Raw genomic sequence first — 20,409 nt, forward strand, 5'->3', positions numbered from 1 at the left:
ACAGATAAATGGCTCTTTTAAAAATATAAACTGAAGGTTACAGAAATGGTTCAGTGGTTAAGAACCCTTGCTGCTCCTGTAAAGGACAAGGATTCAGTCCCCATCATATCCATATGGCAACTCACAACTGCCTTGTAACTCCAGTTCCAGGGGATCCAAGGCCTCCTTCGGGTCTCCCTGGGCACCAAGCAAACATGTGATGCACATACATGTGCAGACAAGACACTTGTGCACACAAAATGAAAACAAATAAATCTTAAACTATAGGATAAATAATAGAACATAACATACGTGGGAGCCGAGAATGCAGGCTGTTTCCCACATTTGTCTGAGGGTTGGAGACTAACCAGTACATTTGGCACTGCTCCTTTGGTAGTAAAGCCAAGCCAGTGCCATCCTGAAAGTGGTCAGGATATGCAATTGTCGTTCTACTCCTTCTATTGTAATTATGAGGTCACCTGGGGAAGAGGTGTTTTCAGCCTAGGTGACAAAATGGACATAAGCAAGACGTGACTTAAGTCATTCCCCGCTACCTAGGAAACAGAATGTTAATGAAGTTTTTGTTACCTTCCCCCTCAGTTTATGTTGATATAAAAGCTGTTTGAAAAATAAACGCGGGCGATTTCAGGATTTGAATGATCACTGAAACTCCCTCCCGAAACTGTCAAGTGAACTGTGTCTTTAATATTCTCACACCTCTATGCTGGTAAGAAATGATTTATGTTGGGGCTGGACCCCGACAAACATAGAATTTTTCTCTTGATATTACCCAGTCATTGGCTTACTCTCCTAAAACTCCAATACTTAGTTAATGTAGGAAGTGATTCCTGTCAGGTAAGAACTGAAGAACTTTAGCTGCCTAGCTTATGCCACTTTTAGCCAAATAAAAAGCAATGTGTTACTTTAGCATTAAGGAAAATAGCAAGGTAAAACATGCAGGGAATGAAGACAGAAAAATGTACACTCAGAAAAGAAAAATCATAAACAACATAGTACTCAAAGAGCTTCAGAACAGTTTTATCTTATGGCTAGAAGTAACTTGGAGAACTGAGAGAAGGCTGAGCATTTAAGAGCACTTGCTGCTCTTGCAGAGGACCTATATTTGGCTCCCAGAACCCACGTGGCACCTAAAAACCTTCTGTAATTGCAGTCCCAGGGGATATGACACCCTCTTCTGGGCTCTGCAGCACCAGGCAAACACATGAGTGCACATATATAATACAAGAAAGTATTCAAATATTTTAAAAAAAAACTCTTCCTGAAAGTTCTTACTCTTTATTTTTTTAAATTGACAAAATTTCATTTATTGTACAAAACACAATATTTTAAAACATATCTATCAAATACACTATGGAATGTTCAAATCAAGTTAATTAACAATTTTATTATTTTACACAGTTATCCTACAATGAGAACACCAAGGTTCACTGTTTTACTTTCTCTCCCCAACCTCTACCCCGACAGGGTTTCTCTGTAGCCCTGGCTGTCCTGAAACTCACAGATCCATCTGCCTCTGCCTCCACCTCCTGAGTGCTGGGATTAAGGGTGTGCACCACCACAACCTGATCTGTTTTACATTTTTTTTTTTTTTGTTTTTTGTTTTTCGAGACAGGGCTTCTCTGTGGTTTTGGAGCCTATCCTGGAACTAGCTCTTGTAGACCAGGCTGGTCTCGAACTCACAGAGATCCGCCTGCCTCTGCCTCCCAAGTGCTGGGATTAAAGGCGTGCGCCACCACTGCCCGGCCTGTTTTACATTTTTAAAGAATATAATATATCATCACTGACTAGAGTGACTATGCCAGGCAACAAATTACCATTATGTACAAATTGCCAAAGTTCTGAATTCTCCTATGCAGTAATCATACAACAGCGACATCCTAACTGCACACAAACAGAACACAACGCTAGTAGGTCATTAGAGGGTATTTCTATTTTGTTCATTACTTCTTTCAATAAATGTTGAATATACCTGAATATTTTCCAGCCATTCTGAATATCAGCTGAACAGATGGGCATATATTTTCTAATATTTCATATACTCAGAAAAGTATAAAGAATACATAATGTGAGCACATACACAAAAATACACATACACTACACACAAATGTTTTAAAAAGATATAGAACATGAGATTACAGCCAACACCCAGAATCGGTGTTAGCATTCAAGATGCTCAGGTAAGTTTGTGAATGTGTATGTATACGTGTAAAGAAACAAAGATTTACAGCACAGGAAAGCTACATCTACACTAGCTGGTACTTATTACTATGCATGGTTTTACAGGTTACACATGCTCATAGCTATAAAAATACTAACTATACAATCTAAATATACACCTTTCCTATAGAGAATCTAATTGTTTACTCTAACTATATTAACTCCAAAATTTCACCTTGACCCCAGACTTCTGACTGCTAATATTACTCTACTTACCAGTCTTTCAACACTTCTGTAACATTCAGAATGTCTAATATTTTGGTTCATGAACTAGATGAAACTGTTTCAGCAAAAGGCTTCACCTGTAAGAAAAAGATGCAAATACATTAGCAGCAATAATAAACCACAAATAATGCTAAAAAGTTCTTGCAAAATATCATCAGCCAGTTTTTATATGTGATATATATAACTGGCAACAAATTATTCATGATCTCAAGAGCACACTTCAAAGAAAAAAATCCTAGTTAGCTGAGAACCTCTTAAAAGCCCACTCACCCACCACTGACCTGAGAACAGGGCAAAGCTCCACACCTTATACAGGTAGTACAGGTAGAGGGCAACCCCAGCCCCTACCCACCCAAACTGAGACTGGGGCAGAGCTGTGTGTCTCGTACAGGTAGCACCGGTTCCTAAAGCCTAATTGTTGTATCAACAGATTAGTGTATCTCTTGACCCTGATCAGAGAAACGCCTCTTTTGTGGAGTAGGTAACAATTTAACACAAAGAGCCATAACTGCCCAATATGCAGAGAATAAGAGACTGTGGATCTAAATGGCACATCTATACCACACCCCCCTCCTCCCAAGGCACAGGGATGGAAGAAGAGGAGATGGAAAGGTTGTAAGAAGAAAAAGAAGCAGTAGGTGACTATAGTCAGTATTTTCCTTCATACAACAGGGAGGTTCCACAGAGAAATTGACAGTGGTTCAAGACCTGCACAAGATCAAGCCAGACAAAGACCCGGAATGAAGGGAGGAGGTGGTCAGGAACTTCTACCCCTGAAGACCTACTGACAAGTAATGACTGCTAGAAAAAGAAGAGTAACTTCTCTTCAAGGACGTGGTATCTGAGAGATTCTGTATATTCCAGTAGATGACCCTACACTTATGCATACCAGCAACACTAAGTGAACTCTGGGTTTAAAAAAGAGAAATAGAACATATGAAATTGGGAGGGAAGTGGTGGGGGGGTAAGGGAGAAAATGGAGGAGAAGGAATGAGATGTGAACTTGATCAAAACAATATATGCAAGCATAAAATTCTTAATTAATAAAAAAATTAAGAATGAAAATAAAGAAATAAATGCCTAACTTCAAGAACTGAGTCTTGATGAAGGAAATCCTGGAATATAGAGCTGTAAACATAGCCACAACACTCTACTCTTCCTTTTCCAACTCCTACCTCCACATAAAACACAAATTAACCACAAAGGAGAATGAGACAAGAATGCTAAACGGAATCTAGGGAATGGTTGGATATCACCCACATACAATTCAATCTCTCTACAGACAATTTATAACTCTCCTGTCAGTGTGAAAGGTATTTGAAGATATATGAGAACTCAAAACCCCAAAACCAAATAATGATGAAGTCCCACCAAATATCATATTCTTGAATTCCTTGTTTTGTTTGAATTCTTTAAATGAAATGAAATTCTTCTGGATATAATACAATAAAGGCTACTTCCAGAATGCTAAGGAAAATTTCCTGCTTCTGAGAGCAACAAGATGCTTCTGTTTAGCTTTCTGTTCTCTTATAGTCGTTACCAGAAAGACATGAGGAAATGTTTCTTTATTGGCTATAAGGGATTATTTTTAATAGCAAGGTTTTTAGAAAACTAAAAGTGATCTTTAAATGTTTTAAAATACTTAATATCCAAAAAGTTACCTTGAGTGTGTTGGCAAACAGTCTTCATTATTATAATAATGTCTTCACTCATTATTCTACGCCCTAGAAGACAAAGCAGGCTGGAAAAGGAACAAGGAGCCATGTGAGACTACATGGAGCTTTGTGTGAGTCAGAGAATAGATGCAGCCCACACTACCAGTGAACAGTATAACAGCAGCTCAGCTAATTGCCCACAGAACTCTACATACATTACAGCTGCAACATCATCTGCCTTCAAAGGGGGTGGGGGAGCAAGGTGATTAGCATCATCTAGAATAAATTCTTAGAGAACCCATGGAAACTACTTACCTTCCCCATGTGTTTTTTAAAGCCCAGAGGGACTACCAATATTTTAAAGTCATCTCTGAAATTTTATGAGGGTAATGTCAATTTCACTGAAGTCTATATTCTTTTAAATTTTGCAACTTTGCACGTAGTAATAAAAAAAATAATATAAATAAATAAATAAGCTGGGTGGTGGTGGCGCACGCCTTTAATCCCAGCACTCGGGAGGCAGAGGCAGGCGGATCTCTGTGAGCTCGAGGCCAGCCTGGTCTAGAAGAGCTAGTTCCATGACAGGAACCAAAAGCTACGGAGAAACCCTGTCTCGAAAATCAATCAATCAATCAATCAATAAATAAATAAATAAATAATAAAAACCCAGAGACAGATAGATATTGGGGTTCAAACCACTAGAGAGCTCTTACCTCTAAGAAATCCTAAGACTGAAAGAGAGCAAGTTTCTGTCTCATCCCAGCTTATATTCCTCTCTAGTGCTGGGATTAACGATGTGAGCCACCACCACCTGGATCTGTTTCTGCATTGATCTTGTGTAGCCCAGGGGGGCCTTGAACTCACAGATACATCTGCCTCTGTCTCCCTTTTATCTGTCTTACTTTTACCTTCATTAATCTGCTTATAGGTCATTCTCTCTGTGTTAGAGAAGACAAAGAACTAAAGCTGGGAACTTTTGTTTGTTCTTTGAATCCAATTACAAGGTCAGTTTTTTAACAATTCGTTTGTAATTTTCTTTTTTTTTTTTACTCTTTTCTTTTTTATTATTTTTAAAAAGAAAACAAACTATCTTTTTTTATTTTACATACCAATCCCAGTTCCCACTCTCTTCACCAACCTCCTCACCACCACACCCCCATCCACTCCTCATAGAGGGTAAGGCACATTGCTTTGGGGAAGGTCCAAGGCCCTCCCTACTATATCTAGGCTGAGCAAGGTATCCATTCAAAGAAAGTAGGTTCCCAAAAAGCCAGTACAAGCAGTAGGGATAAATCCTGGTCCCACTGGCAGTGGCTCCTCAGTCTGCCCAGAAGGACTAGTTTGGACCTATGCTTGTTCCCTCCCTGTACAGCTGGAGTTGGTGAGCTCTCATTAGGTCAGGTAAACTGTTTCTGTAGGTGTACCCATCACAGTCTTGACCTCTTTGCTATATACAAATGATAAAGAAGCTGAGAAAGAAATCAGAGAAACATCACCCTTCACAATAGCCAATAGCATAAAATATCTTGGGGTAACACTAACCAAAGAAGTGAAAGACCTGTTTGACAGGAACTTTAAATCTTTGAAGAAAAAATTTGAAGATACCAGAAAATGGAAAGATCTCCCATGCTCTTGGAGAGGTAAAATTAACATAATAAAAATGGCAATCCTCCCAAAAGCAATCTATAGATTCAATGCAATCCCCGTCAATGCAATCCAACACAATTCTTCACAGACCTTGAAAGAACAATAACCAACTTCATATGGAAAAACAAAAAAAACCCAGGATAGCCAAAACAATTCTATACAATAAAGGAACTTCCAGAGGCATCACCATCCCTGTCATCAAGCTCTATTATAGAGCTACAATAATGTAAACAAGTTGGTATTAGCATAAAACAGAGAGATTGACCAATGGAATTGAATTGAAGACATGGATATTAATCCACACACCTATGAACACCTATTTTTCGACAAAGAAGCTAAAATTATACAATAGAAAAAAGAAAGCATCTTCAACAAATGCTGCTGGCATAACGGAATATCAACATGTATTTGTAATTTTCATTCTCTTTTTTACAAAGTAAAAAGGTCAGATTAACCTGTTTCAAAATCTCAGTTCTTTATTCTATTGGGATGTATTTCTCTTTTGTGTCTGTATGTGTATATTATTTGGTTTCATATCTTTCTTCCTCCTTCTGCACATGCTATTTTAAAGCCAGTCCATTTACCTAATTTATTTCCCTATCTTTTTTCCTTTACATATTTCCAGTTGTTCCATAAAAGCTCTATGACTACTGTATGATCTTTTGTTTCCAGAATTTATATCCATGGTACCTTATTTATCTATTTATTACCACCTTATCTCTTTACACCTTACAAACTTCATATTTTTAATTTCAGTTTTATTTATTATTGCATGTAAACAGTATGTCTTAGTTACTTTTTTTATTGCTGTGAAGAGATAACATGACCAAGGCAACTTACAGAAAAGTTTATTGGAATTTATGACTTCAGAGAGTGAGCCCGTGACCATCATGACAGAAAGTACAGCAGCAGGCAGGCAGACATGGCCCTGGAGCAATAGCTAACAGCTTACATCTGATCCACAAGCAGGAGGCAGAGAGAGCGCTAACTGGTAACAGTGTGGGTTTTTGAAAACTCAAAGTCCACCCCAGGTGACACATCTCCTCTATGAAGGCCACAGCCCTTTCTAAACAGTATTACCAATCAAGAACCAAGTATTCAAATATGAGCCTATGGAGGTCATTCTCATTCAAACACATGCCATGGCACACATGTAGAAATCAGAGGATAATTTTGTAAAGTCAGTTTTCCTTCCACCTTTACAAGGGTTCTAGGGATGGAAGTCAGATCATCAGGCTCCTGTGGCAAATGTTTCTACCTGCTGAGTCATGTCTCCAGTCTCTGCTGCTCCATACCTTAGTTTGCTGTATCCCAGCTATGGTGGTTAATCTTGTCAATTTGATTGGATTGGGACATGGCCAGTAAAACACACCTCTCAGCATAAACATATCTGACGATTTTTCCAGAGACAACTGGATCTGGAGGGCTCTGACTCAATCAATGGTTTAATCCACTGATAGATCCAAGATTCAACAGACTCTCAGGAGGTAGTAAAACTGAACAGCAAAGCTAGCTGGAGGAAGTGGATTGCTGGGAATATGCCCCTGAAGGGAGTATCTTGGTTCTGACCCCTTCCTGATACCTCTGCTTCCTAGTTACCATGAAGTAAGTAGACTTTATTTAATATGGTCCTGCCCACCATGGTTTTCTGCCTTGCCTCAGAAACAAAGCAATGAGACAAGTTAGCCATCAACTAAAACCTCTGAAACTACAACCCAAATAAATCTTTTCTCCTTTTAAATTGTTTCTCTCAAGTATTTGTCAGAGACAAGAACTAATTTAACACATCAGCCTAGTTCCATGTTCTTCCTGTTTATAATTACAGAATATCTAGTTGGTACTGAATTAAGAATATCAACTGGGTCAGCAAAATGGCTCAGTAGATAAAGGTGCTTGTCATCGAGCCTGATGACCTAAGTTCAATTTCAGGAACTCAAGAGGTACAAGGAAGAAACTAACTCCACAAGTTGTGCTCCAGCCTGTATGCATGTGCCATGGGATGCACATCACTAAAATTTACAAATAAATAAAAATACTTTTTAAAAACATGTAAAAAAAAGGAATACAACACACACACACACAAATCTTGGTCTCTACTCAATAAGCTCACAATACAGTGATAAAGGAGAGCCAGAACAGAGGACCCTGAATACTGCTAAGGACACCTGACTCAAATTTGAGTCCAGGAAGTTCCTGAGAGAGGCAATCTTTAGGCTAAAGGATCTTTAAGTAGAAGACGGACAAATGATAAAATGAGGAAAGAAAAATATTACAGACAGAAAGAGCAGTTCAAGTTAAGTCACTGAATACATTATACTAAGTTTGGTATCATAATTGTAATGTAAGATAGAGGAAAAATGATGATGGAATTGTAGGTGGAAACCAGATGGGGGAGAGAATTTGTACATTATACCAAGAATTTAATCTATTGGCTAGTGGGTCTCAGAATCATCTACAGAATTGCCATGTTTTAACCTTCAAAGACTAAACTGAGGAAGGCCCAACATCAACATGCTTAAAAAACTTCCTAGAAAATTCTGATGAATAGGCCTGACAGCCATGACACAGGTGACAGAAAGTCCAGCTAGAGTAGCACAGCTAATGTTGAGTAGATAGATCATTCTTGTAGCATGGTAGAAGTAATATTTCAGGGGAAAAAAATCTAGCACCATGTAAACCAATATGGATACTGCTGTAATATTTCAAGTAAAAGGTGGGACCTTTTTTCCTAGGTAAGTAGAAGAGTATAATTTTAACAAGCAGAATTCTGATGATAGATTGCATTGGGAAGAAAGAAGGAGAGTCAGAACAACTCTCTAAATGGCTGGCTGAGCTGTTGGTGTTGCCACCTGGGTGTCATACAGCAGAAGAGCTAAGGTATGTGTGCTGAAAAACACACTGGTCCCCTGGCAGGTGAGCCACAACTCTGTCCATTAGGCCAGTGATGAACTTTTCTATGGTAACTACAATTAAATTCACTATGTCAAGCATTTCAATCCCAGAACTTCTTAAAACAAGCATGCCAATTCTACCCACAGTTTCTAAAACATGGCTGAATAAGGAAATAGTCTAAATATATATTAGTCTTTTGAGAAATCAAGACTAGCAACAAAAATAAAAAAGGATGCAACAGAGAGAAGCCACAGGTCAAGAAAGGTTTTTGTTATATTTTTAAAAAACATTTAGTTTTCACTTTTGTTTTAGATCTGTTGAGAACACAGTCATATTTTTAGTTCTAAGAAAGAAACAGGCTGGTGGTACAACTAGATATCTCTGACTGGCTCTGCCTGGCCCTTCTCCCAAGAAATTCAACCATAGAAAGAGTATCTACATCATGAAAAAGGACAAATGCTATTCAAGGTTTCTAAATTTTTGTTTAATCAATGTATATGTGCATAAATAATAGCAGGTGTGTATGGAAGTTAGAGGACAACTTTGTGAAGTTAGTTCTTTCCTTCTACATTTACATGGGTTCTGCAGATTGCACACAAAGTCACTAGAATTTCCAGGTAAAGCCATCTCACCGGCCTGTATCAAGAGTCTTGCTTGTTTTCTTTCCCCTGAAAGAGCCAATTTATTGGCATACCAATGTATCTACAAGTGAAAAACCACCATAGCAGCAAGAGAAGGAATGAATAAAGAGAAAAAGTCAGAGAAAATAAATAATGATTATGTTACAGCACAGATAAAGGGCCAAGCTATGGGCAAAGGTCAAGAAGCATCACATCATTATCTGATGCCAAAGGAAAGAGGGATACACTTCCCTTATGTTTTCTTGTTCTTCTTTTACACAAACAAGTAACCGACCTGGGAGGATGCTATCTCTCCAGGTAGCTAGTTGTCTCTGTGATTTGTTGCATGTTTTGGAAGTTGTTTTACTGAACTTCCTAATTACCCAGGTAACATTTCCCTTCTCAGATCTTCGATGGGGTTGAAGACTATATAAATGTAGTTACTTTCCTCTCATGACTTGGCCAAGCTATTTATTATATAAGACCTAAGCTAGTTAGAATAGGATATTGGTACTTATTATATATAATTTCGTAGTAGGTTTATAACTCTCTTACTTAAACAAAAGGGGGAGGTGTTGCGGGAGGTCCTTCCACTCCTCCAGCCAATAGCCACTGAGATACCAGCCCATTGGGGCGTGGTCTCTCTCTTTAAAAAAGCGGTGTCTTCCCTCCTCGCTCCCTCTTACTTCCTGCTCCACTTCCGGCAACGATGGTGATTTGTAAGTTTTTTCCCCTTTAAATAAATACCACCTTTTTAATCATAATTCCAAACTGCTATGGGATTGTTTGTGACTTACACCTTCAGAAGCACAGTAAGGTTAGGCAGCTGTCCAAGATCACAGAGCTTCAAAGTGTCAGAGACAGAGTCAGACTCACTAATCTTTCTGCAGTCTACTGACTACCCTCAACAAACCATCATCTTCCTCCTTCTTATTCCAGTTTGTAGACAGTCACTCAGAAGAGGAACCAAAATAGTGCTTCATCCAAGTCTTGGCAACTCTCTTCTTGTTTGTTGATGCACTACTGATCTACTATTCACTAGCTCTGAGATTCTGGGCACTTGAGTTCCTCTTCCTGAGCCCTTCTTACAGTAAAGGTTTGGGGGATGAATGAACACAGCCTTTATTTGGAGTTGGCTCATGTTTCTTCCCAGGAGATCCCTTGTTTCTTATGTGGGTAAGTTTTTAGGAAGAATTATTTGTGAGGTAGGGATATTAAAATTAAATGAGAAGATTCATGCAGAACACAAGTACCTGACAATCTGAAGATGAGTAATTATTAGCTATTATCATCATCACTGAATCTGGCCCCTTCTTCTCTAGTCTAATTTCTAAGCACCTCTGGGTTCTCATCTCCTCTCTAACAACCTGCCTCTGGTCTGTTTTCCATCCAAACTAAATCTTTACAATTGAAAAAAAAAAGGAATTAAAATAAAGAAAAAGAAAAAATGTCACTAGAGTCCTTGAAACTGCAAATGGCATTCTAATTCATGGGGAATAAGTCCTCCAGTACCTTTGTTAGATCTGAGTATGCAATATCCTCCACCATTTAGTCATTCCAATCTCTCTATACACCCAGCACACAGTACCACCTCCTCCACAATTCCTCCCCAAAGGTACATACACCTCCTATATTCTGCTTCACTGTTTTATCATGTTGTTCTCACCATGGAAATCATTATTAATTTCTTTTCTATATGCCTTTATATTATAATTCATCATACTGTATCACATAATTGTATTATTCTTTCTTTATAAACTAAATTACATTTCCTTAAGAAGGGTCACCAAGGGAATGGAGAGACATGACAGTGGTTAAGAATACTGGTTGCTCTTCCAAAGGACCTGGGTTCAAATCCTAGCATCCACATGGTAGTTTATAACCATCTGTTAACTCCAGTTCCAGGGAATCTGACACCTTCTGGCTTCTTTGAGCACTGCCTGTATGTCGTACACAGATATACATGCAGGCAAAATAACCAAGAAATTTTCATAGCAAACTGTCAAGTACCAAAAAAGGTGCTACACAAACTCCAAAAGCCTTAGCAAAATTGACTATATTTTAAAAACTTTTGGAATAAAAGTTGGTATATGCTGTAGGATAATCCTTCTATATCATTTGTGTTATGTTAAATATTATAATTTAAAAACTATACAGGCTTTTAAAGAAGTTCTTAAACCTTTATTATAGGCATATAGATCTTCATACTTGTTGAAGAAACAATAAAATAATTTGAAGCCTGAACTTAATGTGAAATGAAAATAATAAAAATAATTTCTATAGCAATATCATGCTTTACATATTCTTCTGATACATGCAAAAGATTCCACAAAATAAGGTCTATAAATATTAAACATACACATTCACAAACTTTAAAGACACCTTGCAAGCCAGGTTGGAGTCTCAAGCCTATAATGTCAGCTCTTGGGAGGCTACACAGAATGGCCATGATGAAGCTGGAAACAACCTAGACTATACCTTGCAAGTTTAGACAGCACTAGTTTCCTCTTATTCGTCTATAATGTGTACACAGGCAATACAATTAGCTACTCTTTTAAAGAAAGAAGAATTTACTTGGTGCAGAAATTATAAAAAAATGTATTTCCTGTTATATTTCAAGCTAAGAAAGGTAAGAGCAGAGTCAAATCAAGACGTAGCTGCTGAATCAACTGCTCTTTAACCATCCATGAAGGCTAGTTCCAGGAGGTGAGCACAGGAGTTAGAAGAACTGAAACAAACATTTTCTGAGAAAAGGTTTTTCAAATCTAACCTACACTCTTTTTTTTAATCCCAACACATTGTATATCATCACAATTAGTTTCTACACTATGTTGAAAAATAGGTAAGCTTGGCACACATGTGTAGTCCTAGTACTTACAAGGCTAAAACATGAGATATGCCTCATGAATTATAGGCTAGTCAGGGCTAGTGAGACACCTTCTCAGAATAATGATGATGATGTAGACACAGACACATAAAAAAATAGTAAAAACTTATACATAAATTACATACTGGAAGTCAATTGCTACAGGCTCCTATGATACCCATACATATTTTGGCTATAGAATTACATTAAACACTAAAATGTTTAGGATGTTGACAGTATAGGTGAATGAATGTCAGACTAAAAATAAAAGATACTTTGAGCTCATTTCTCCTCAAACCTTTATGAACACATCCACACATGCACACACTTTTCAACTGTTGGTTTTTCAGTTTGTTTTGAAACGGTCTGGCTATACAGCCGAGGTCACTTCAACACTTAGCACCCTCCTGACCTAGGCTCCCGAGTCCCCAGTATACATGTGTGACACTATGCCCAGCCTGTTCACTACTATTCTTATATTCAGAAAAATAAATAAAAACTAGAAAATATCTAAATGTTTCTTTAGACTGTGAATTTTCATGACAGTACACCATTGAGAAAATGCAGCAAGCACGAAGATCCATTTACAATTAAAATTACATATTTCAAATGTTTCATTAATGTGTGTATGACAACATTGCTAGTATTCAATTTTTTAAAAAAATAATGAGTAGGACTGGAAAGATGGCTTAGCAGTTAAGAGCACTTGTTGCTCTTGCAGAAGAGACAGTTTCAGTTCCGAGCACCCATATCAGGAGGCTCACAACCGCTTTTAACTCAAGCTCCAGGGTCTCTAACACTCTATTCTGATATGGTGGGAACAATCACATATGTGTTGCACTTGCATTGACTCAGGTTCACATACATAAAAATAAATCAAATATTACAAAAATAAATAAATAAACCAGTGATATGGTTCAGTAGGTAAAAGAGCTTCCTACCAAAACTGACAGTTTGAGCTCACTCCCCAGACCTACACGGTGGAAAGAGAGAAAAGACTCCTGAAAGTTGTCATCTGACCTCCATGACTACACACAAACACGCTTTCTCTCAGACAAACATAAATAATGAAAAATATAAGAAGTAGAGAAGATTATGCCAGTAACTTGAAACAAATGACTTTAGAAATCGTCCCCAAAACATTTAAATAAAGATAAAAGGGAAAAAATGCAAGAAAAAGTATCAGTATTATTGTGCTTGGAAGCACTATTAAGAGGAAATTCAGAAAACAACAAAGAATTTTAATCTTTAGGAAATTCCAAGTTAAACAGGTCCAGCACAACGGAAGCAGAGGCAGGTGGATCTCTAAGTTCCAGGCAAGTCAGGTCTACAGAGTTCCAGGACAGCCATGGTTACACAGAGAAACCCTGTCTCAAAAAACAAAACAACAAAAGCAAACAAACAAAAGAATAAATTCCAAGACAAAGCTGAGGATACAGCTCAGTGTTGGAGCCCTTGCTTGACATATGTAAGACCCTGGGTCCAACCCCTACCACACACACATACTCCCATTTAAAACATCAGGCCAAACTGTGGAGATAGCTTAGTCGGCAAAACGTTTTCTTTGAAAGTATAAGGACCTCGGCCTGATCTTCAGAAACCAATGTGGAAAAAAAATAAATAAAAAGTTGTGTGTGGTGGTACATACATGTAATCCCAGTGCAGAGAGAAGGAGTCAAATGGATCCCTGGGACCCACTGGCCAAATGGCCTGGCCTAATCAGCTAGTTCCAGACCATTCAGAGACCTGTTTTAAAATAACCACACAGATCTCACTTGAAGGAAGTTCTTTGGTCTACGCACACGTACACACACACACACACACACACACACACACACACACACACAGTCAAAATGCAATGAAGTCCAAAAAGCAAATAAAGAAAGCAGGGTAATGAGGTATCTTACTGACACACATAGCTGCCCTACAAGTTACACCAGTACAACTTCCTTGCTCTGGCCATGCTGCATTTCCCACTTCAATGGGTGAATAACCAGAAGTTACAACAATGAATGCATTTTATGAACTGATAAATATGTTTTGCTGCCCTTTCAAAGAGGCCACATTATTTTGATAAAAAGAGGAAACTGTTCTTACCATTGTTTGAATTTCACACTCACCCAGACTCAATGTATTTAATAGCTCTGCTACTCCATATAATGAATGCAATTATGACGACTGTTTCCTAAGGAGTGAAGACAACTTCTGATCTTCTCTCTCCGAGTTTTGCTTTGCTTTTTTCCAGAAATTTCTCATACTTGGAAAAATTAAGTACACAACTTTTTCAGACTGGCTTCTTTCATTTGGTAAAATGTATTTCAGATTCCTCTGTCTTTTAAAGCTTGGGCTTTACACTTATAAAGGTGCAACTGGCATGGCATATAACACACTGTACATCTTTAAATTATATAATTTGTTCAGTTTCAACCTATGTGTACACCCATGAAACCACGTTCGTAATCAAATAGTGAACCTGTCTATTGCTCCCTGCAGTTTCCTAGGACACCTTTGTTATCCCTCCCTTCTTTGTCTCCTCCCCTTTCCTTATCAATACCCAATCCACCACTGATACACTTTCTGCCACTACAGATAAGACGGAGCACACTTTCTAGATAGAACTACAAAGTACATAGTGGTTTTTTGTTGGTCATATTGTGAATGTGCGTGCATGCCTGTGTGCTCATGTGCACGTGTCTGGCTTTCTAGATGTAGCATAGTTATGTTGTATGATCTATAGCATATTCCTTAATTGCTAAGTAGTAATACGATATAAAAAACAGCTCTTTACTTTTCAAAGATTGGTAGAAACAGTTTTATAAACATGCCTATGTGTGTGCATAACTCTACTCCTCATCTAATGTTTCCATTTATTTAAAACAGGTAGTTCTCTTTTTCCCATCCACTATATGGATTTCGGTTTCAAAGACTAAAATTTTAATGGAACAATAACTAGCCCTTTGGGAATTATTTTATTTCTTTTTTTGACTAATTAGAATGCTTGGTTCTAAGCATTACTATTTCATGTTATTAGGTACTTTTTTTCCTTATTCTATTTTTTCCAGCACTTGGTCTTAGTAAACATTCAAAATTTCCAAATGTATCAGAACTCTCTCAATTACTATAAAGCAAAGCCAAGCAAGGGAATTAAAAGGCACTAGGGCACTGATGAGTAGCAAACCAAGCAAGCAAACAAAAAAAAAATGAGTAGAACCAGTGAGGATATAGTTGCCTCACTGACTCCAAAAGCAGTTTATGATTACTCACTAATCGACAGCGTTTATTGTATTTTCAGTATAGATATGTTAAAAATTCATTATAAAATATTAACTATATTCTGGTTCTTCAGTATAAAGTGTAGAGCTCAGGACTGAGAGTCACGTATTTTCTGATTCAAGCTTTTTGTTGTTGTTGTTCTCTTTCACAACACTGGAGATTAAACCCAGGGCCCTGTGCATGCCAGACAAGCACTCTGCCACCATGCCACAGCCTCAACCTCATTTTCCCATTTTTGAGACAGAGCCTCACTAAGCTACTAAGCTGTCCAGGCTGGTCTTAAACATGTGATCCTCTTGTTTCAGCCTCCCAAGTAGCTGGGACTACAGAGATACTTCATCAAGTTTTACAGATCAAAGTATAATGGTCTAATACTTTATACTCTGATGTTTAAAAAAAAAGTCTCCATTTATAATGTGATGGTCCATCTATTTCAAGTCATCTGTAATGAAACAAAAGAATTAAGATAATCTCTTTGTTACTGACTTATTAGGAAAGCATTTAAAAATTCAGGTCTTTTACACTGTAATTTTACAAACGGCCAAGAGAAGCCACATTTGATAACATTTCTGGGGCTTAAATTCTTTTTAACGGACATCTAAAGATAATTCAGAAAAAAAAGAGACAGGAGATGAAGGTGTTCAAGTTAAATATAGCAACAGGCTATAAAAGATACTCTGGCCGGGCGGTGGTGGTGCACACCTTTAATCCCAGCACTCGGGAGGCAGAGGCAGGCGAATCTCTGTGAGTTCGAGGCCAGCCTGGTCTACAAGAGCTAGTCCCAGGACAGGAACCAAAAAAGCTATGGAGAAACCCTGTCTCGAAAATCAAAAAAAAAAAAAAAAATACTCTGGAGTTCTGTATTACATGGCTTTCTCTACAACGAAAATTAACAAACACAATGGACTGAATCCAAGCAAATAAAACCAAAGCTACATTTGGGAACATGAATGATGAGGTTGGTTCAAAAGAACTAAATAGAAAATGAATATGAAACCAAAGGAAGGGTTCATTGAGTGTATTTTCCTAGCAGGATCAAGGTAATGGGTTTGATTCCCAACACCGGAAGAAAAAAAAGTAAGTGAGCATGAAATAAAAATTATCCATTTATGGGCAAAATTTTTAAGCTCCTGGAATAGTCAAGGCAACATAAAACATTTTTGCAATGCAAATTCACTAATGTCTACTATGAATAATCTTCACTTGGATGTGTGGTGGTATTTTGTTTGTACTTTAACAAATAAAGCTTTCATGAAGATCACAGTGTGGAGATAGCCACACTTGTTAGCCATAGAGGCCTGGCAGTGGTGGCATACACCTTTAATTCCAACACTCAGGAACTCTGTGAGTTCAAGGCCATCCTGGGCTACACAAGATTGAATCAGTCTAAAGGGGAAACAGAGACAAGCAGTGGTGGCTCACACCTTTAACTCCAGCACTATGGAGGTGGAGATGGGAAGTGATATGTCTGGACGGACAGGAGACAGGAGCTCAGCATTCAGTCAGAGGATTCATGGAAACAGGATCTTGCCACTTTATCTGAGGATATTGTAGAGGTAAGAACTGGCTGCTCTGCTTCCCTGATCTTTTGGCTTTCATCCCCTAATATCTGACTCCAGGTTTTTAATTATTAAGACCAATTAGATTTGAGCTACATGGATGTTTAATTTTATTGCCTAAAACCTAACCTCCCAACCAAGCCTATTCATCTCATAAAATTCTCAGTATCTCCCTATTCTATCATTCTTGCTAAAGACAAAATTGTTACTGCCCTCTACATCCTACACATGAGTTATTCAAAAATCAATAACCTCCCACCACAGCCACCAATTCCTATGTCATTTCTGAACAGCATTATGCCAATATCCCCAGACAAGGTATCGCAGCTTCTGTTCCTGCTAGCCCCTTCCCCCATTGGAGGTGTATTTTCCAACTAGCTATAGTGATGGTCCCTTTGAAAGATCAACTTTAATTATATCATTTTACACTCAAAAAGAGGATTCTTCTCCCTACAAAGGCTTATAGGATCTTTCACAACCTGATCTCTTATCCTTCTAATATGTCAGTACTCTACAACTTGAACTTAGCTGGCTCCAACATGGCCAAACTAGCCGCCAGCTCTCACTCCATCTCCACACTATTGCCTCAGGGCTTTATGCAAGTGGCTTTCTCATTACACATTCTTCCCCTCAAAAGGAACATGGATCCTTCCTTCCGGCTGACCAAATTTCATCTTCTCTAACAGGCCTTTCCTAACTACCGCTAATCAAATTGCAACCCATTTCTGGCTCCCTGTCTTCTCTCTTCCCTGTTTTTTCTCTACAGTCCTTAACATCATCTGACAGGGCATCTTCTACTCATTTATGAGCTGACGTTCTTCCAGTAGGATGTATGTTCCACTTATCAGTTTATAAAAGTGCCTGGCCCATAACAGGCTTAACAGATCTTTATTTTATACTTTATTTTATCTTTATTTTATGTTATATACGTAATTTACAGTCTACAAAGTTATCTTAATGTAAAATAAGTTCCAGAAATCATTTTCCCCTCTATATGTATTCATGTGGATGACAGCAAAGAGCAATCAGCAGAAAATTACTTGCAAAGCTCTTTAAAAACAGATCTCACCTACTAATTAACTACATTAGTAGAAGCTAAGAGTCAACATTTTTAGTAGAATAGGGTTTCTAGGTGTGGAAGTTAAATAGCAGACCAACCAACAACCTTCATGAAGAAAACCTCAATTCAGTGTGCCCTATCAATCTGTTAAACAAGCCCTCGGGTAAAGGTAAAATGAATTCGATCCTTAAGGAAACACTGGCCAGAACTCAACACAAATGTGTATTCAACATGAGACAACACCCTTAAATTTTTTTTTTTTCCTCACCCCATCAACTACCAAGCAAGGGCTGTCACTGGCTGAGCATCGAGAATGTTTTGCCTTTTTGTTTATCCCTCTGCGGATTGGATAAGGACGCTTTTCTTGACTCCCTGGGCTTCAGCCCTCCATCACGAGCCCTTGGCCTTCGAACGGTGGCGACAGGGTCTCCCTAGGTCATGCCCCTTCCATTAGCATCTCAGCCACCGCTCCGGAGACGAGCGCGAACCACACGGAGGGTGGTACGCGGAGTCCCGCAGCAGGTGTCACGGGCAGGGAAGGAACAGCAGGGACTCAGATGCACCAGGGCGGGGATGACAGATGGGCCCGCGGCCCGAAGTGGGACGCCCTGAACCTGGCAGCTCCCGCTGTCACCTGCTGAGCAGGACCCGGCGGGCTGAGAGGAGCGGCGGTCCCGAACAAGCGTTCCCCGGGGTGAAGCGCCCCCTGAGGGCACCGGTCCGCCGCGACGACCGGCCGAATAAAGTTAGTATGGGGTCCGTGCCCGCCGCCACCACCCGCGGGGCCCGGGACCGCCTCAGCCAAGAACCGTGCAGAGCTGCCAGTGCAGGCGAGCCCCAGCCCGGCAGAGCTCCGGGCGCTCCGGTTCCCTCAGCTCCCTCAGAGCGGCGCGACCCCGCCCGGACAGCCCGCCACCTTCCCGCCAGGCCCTGCTGAGGTCGAGACCCTCCGACCCTCGAAGGAGCCCGCGGCCGCCTGTACCTCAGCTCTGTGGTCCGCCGCGCACTCTCACCGGTGCAAGAGAATCCCGATTCGCCACAGCTGCCCGGCCAGCGCGAGCTCTCACCCCCGCCCCCTCAGGTAACCCGGGAAACCGGGAACACCACCCCTTCCTCCCCCGCCTGGACACAGACCCGCTCCTCTGCGCCTGCGCACGGGCCCCGCCTCGACCACCTAGAGCCCCGCCCCTCCGGGAGGGCACGCCGGGGTCGCCAGCGTGGTGCGTGGAGCATCTCAGCCAATGAGACAGAGGAGGCGGGCCGAGGACGGCAGGGCGGGGCCTGGGCGGCCGGGCTGAGAGCCTCCCCTCCTCCCCGGCAGTGTTAAGCTCTGCAGAGTGAGCCTATGAGGTGGACGCTTAAGATCTCCTTCCTACTGCAGACTCAAGACCCCTGGAAAAGCCACGTCTGTTCAGAATGACTAACAGAACTTTGCCATTACGGAAAGATGAATGATCAGTAGCCAAAATTATCCTAGACTATTTTTAGGCTCTTTAGAAACCGCTTATTACGGTCCTCTGTAGTTGACCTAACAACTCAACCTCGCTGTGGCTATTATGTAAAACGTTTGGAATGTATTGTTAAGCTTAGCCAACGACTAGCTTTGCAGCAATGCTCAAACGAAGACTAGCAGCAGCGAGAGTTTTCGGGCTGTGCTGTAGTCTGCCCACCTGAAGTCTTTTGCCCTGTATTTGGCAAATGTATTATTGATTTATGGTCTTTTGTTCTATGGTTATAAGATCTCACGTAAACCTCTTCCATAATTGAGCAGGTAATTCTGGGAAACCCAAATCTGTATTCCTAAGCAGTGTTCACTCAGATTGCCTCAGAATAAACTTTCTCTTCCTTCCATTGGAGCAAGAGCTGTTTTGCACCGACAGTGTGTGCAATGAACTGTTGTCCTATCTCCTGCTGGAGTTCAAAGGATGAAAAGAAAAATTGAAAGGTTTACCGAAATGAAAGTTGGGCTGCCCTCAAGAGAGCTTCTGGGCCTGAACTTATACTTCTACCAAGAACTAAAGAGAGGCTTTGATAATTCTGGGTCCAGGTATCCCCATCTAACCCTATTCAAACACGTTTGCATAGAGTGGGCCCTGTGACGAAGATCCTTGCTTAAGCCAAACTTTAGCAGACTTTTGAACTTTCTCCTTGGCCCACGTGCTGTGTGTGTTCATCTTTGTAAACTCCAGGTTTAGCAATTGCTAAAGGCAGTTTAGCAAGAACCCACACATACACAATCAGACCCTCCCTCTCTAGCAAAAATGTTTCAGTCCCCACCTTAGGTATCTATCTGTTCATGTTGGCCTGCCTTCTGCAAGAATCCTGCGAGGTTGGTGCAGCCAGAATTCACCCAAGTTGTTATCATCCATAGGCTCCATGTTCCTTGACTATAAAT

At 39.9% G+C, this 20,409-nt stretch overlaps 1 protein-coding gene across 2 annotated transcripts in view; it reads right to left on the bottom strand.

The window, feature by feature from the left end:
• Lyst (lysosomal trafficking regulator) overlaps nt 1-19,125 on the bottom strand; it is a 153,167-nt gene extending 134,042 nt beyond the window's left edge. The window contains exons 1-3 of one of the 2 annotated variants that reach the window (XM_041630874.1): nt 18,997-19,072; nt 4,104-4,183; nt 2,434-2,519 (exon numbers count right to left, since the gene is read on the bottom strand). The gene's annotated coding sequence lies outside the window, so the exon portion shown is untranslated. Of the gene's footprint in view, nt 1-2,433; nt 2,520-4,103; nt 4,184-18,996 lie in introns of both variants that reach the window. The other variant, XM_041630875.1, reaches the window with a different exon arrangement.
• Nucleotides 19,126-20,409: the final 1,284 nt, after the last annotated feature.

This window comes from Microtus oregoni, unplaced genomic scaffold (genome assembly GCF_018167655.1).
Source record: "Microtus oregoni isolate MIOR12 unplaced genomic scaffold, Mior012 000035F_ref0000213, whole genome shotgun sequence".
In the NCBI taxonomy this organism is placed as follows: Eukaryota; Metazoa; Chordata; class Mammalia; order Rodentia; family Cricetidae; genus Microtus; species Microtus oregoni.